Here is a 2,699-nt window from a genome sequence, read left to right as displayed (position 1 = left end):
AGACCTCAACATTATTGAGCATTTATGGTCGATTTTAGAGATTCAAGTAAGAAGAAGATTTCCGCCGCCATCGTCTCTAAAAGAACTGGTGGGTGTTTTAACTGAAGAATGGGCTAAAATTCCTTTGGAAACAATCCACAATCTGTATGAATCAATACCTCGGAGAATTGAGGCTGTAACTGCCTCAAAAGGTGGACCTACACCATATTAAAATATATTTTGTTGATTTTCCAAGGTGTTTCCATTATTTTGTCCAACCCCTGTATATGGTAACGAAAACGTTCACTATACTTGTTTCCACCCCCCCCCCCCAGTGGCACAGCGGTATATCTGCGGACTTACAACGGTAAAATCTGGGTTTCGATACCCGTGGTGGGTAGAGCACAGATAGCCCATTGTGTAGCTTTGTGCTTAATTACAAACAAACAAATAATCGTAGAATAATTACCTCAAAAGTTTGTTTGTTTGTATGAAGTTAACCACAAAACTACACAATGGGCTATCTGTGCTCTGCCCACCACGAGTATTGAAAACCGGTTTCTAGCGTTGTAAATCCACAGTTCCTTTATTTAAAGCGATATTTTAGACGTATATGTTTTATTTGAAAAGCCTGCTTTTCTACTGATAAAATAGTCTATGCACATATTTGCCCATTGCTATGTATTATATAGAGAGAGAATTTAGTTACACGGAAACTATAAATGCTCACTATATTCTCAAACAAATCTCTTCAATTACTTTAGGTTTTTAGCTCAGTTTTCTATTTACCACTCAGAGTATCACTTTTATGTTTTACTGACATTGAGTTGTACAGTTCAAGATACAGGCTTCGTGTATATTTATATTAAACACTAAATAGGTTATCGCAGTGGGTTGACAAGTTGGAACGTCTGCGCACGCGTATGTGTTGGTATTCATTCTCTACGTGTGTCCTATGTGAGGGATTATCCAACATTAACTTTTTTTATTCAGTTTAAATCCTTAATGTATCTTACGTTGTTTTTGTAACCTGTTTGTAATTCACGAAGAAAGTCTATAAGATGAAGATATCGAGGTAAATATATATATATATATTCTATGTCGTATATACAATGCTGCACATGACAGATATCAAGGAAATTAATAAAGCTGTTTCTTTTTTTTTTACTTATAATTTTAAGTTTGTAGAGGGCGACACAAAACCAAGTAACTCATTTTATTAGATGTTGACTGTATCTATACATATTGTTCATTTAGTATGACTTTTCTCGTGATTTCTTTTGTTGTAAATGTACAAAATACAAGAATCGTTTTCAAGCGTAATCAACAACCAATGAAGTCATAGCATTTTCTGAAAAAACGTACAGTTCAAAAAGCAATGTTAAGTTGTAAGAAAAAAGACTACGTGATCTGTGAGTACAAGTTTTTTTTATCGTTATTATTCTTAATGGTTGCAACAACCTTGTTTTTAAATTATAGTGTTTGGTGTTCTTTAAGTGCCTTTAAGTTTTGGTTTTGTTCTACGATTTTGAATGAATGGTCCTGTAAAGCGATAGTTATCTTTATACAAATACTAGTTATCTAGTCCGCTGTTGTACTTAATATCTAAAGTAAGAAAGTTTATTAGTTGACTTCTTGAAAAGTTTTATAGTATTCTATATATTATTTAGGGCTTTGCGTGTTTTTCATTGTGCTTAAGCATAATAATAATCTGGATTGAGGAAATGTGGTTTTTTTTGTGCGTGTAAAAAGCAGTTACAGCAGTCGCATACAAGACTTTAATTATCCAACTAGTACTGAGCATTGTAAGGTAAAAAGTCTCATGTACTAGCACTAGTATTCTAATATGCTCAGTGAAGGGGAAATCTTCATGTTGTAAATATTCCAGCAAAGTGTCCTTCAATTGAAATAAAATAGTATGAACACTAGAACAAAATATTTTACCTCCTTTTATGTTGGGCCTAACTTGGCCGTCGTGGTAAGCCTGTCTGGACTATGATTGGCAGTCAAATCCCATTGTTCGGTTAGATAATGTGGGTGCTGTTAACTATAAGTACCGTCCGCAGACATACCGCTGTGCCACTGGTGGGCTTAATCTACGAATTTGTGTAATAAAATTTAATATTATGTGTACGGATTTTTTTTTTTTTACTCCTTCACTTTACACATAATATAAGGATTGGCTCCGCAGTGACACCGATTGTATAGTGTACAAAGTAATGAGTATCTACATTTTAAAGTCATCTAATGTTCATCTATTATTGGCTGGTAATTTCTGTTTCACCCTGTACTTAAGCTTTTAGAGGAACACCAGATATTTGTAAGAAAGATAATTTCAAGGGGTACTGATAACATCGTTTACACTAGGATTATGATGTTTTTAGCTTCTGTTAAATATAGAAGAACCAAATCGACTTCTGAATACACGTACGATCTTCGCAGTACTTTATTTAGTAATCTACAAAATGTTTGGGTGGAATATACCAAGCCGTTTTGAGCGGATTTCTTTTTCTTGTAAGTCTAACATGCGTGCTTTATTGTGCATTTTTATATTTGCACAGTCTTAACAATCAATAGTAAAGGTTTTAAAATGTTTTTTGAACTGAATATTTACTGTATAAGGTGCTTTTTGCCCGAACGTTCAATTAAGGTTTTGTGCAATTCCTTGCGATCCCTATATGAACCACTATCGTGACGCGGGAGTAATTATCGCATAGCAG

This window comes from Limulus polyphemus, unplaced genomic scaffold, assembly GCF_000517525.1.
Source record: "Limulus polyphemus unplaced genomic scaffold, Limulus_polyphemus-2.1.2 Scaffold2095, whole genome shotgun sequence".
Lineage (NCBI taxonomy): Eukaryota > Metazoa > Arthropoda > Merostomata > Xiphosura > Limulidae > Limulus > Limulus polyphemus.
The sequence above is the reverse complement of the archived record's forward strand: the minus strand, read 5'-3'. Positions refer to the sequence as shown.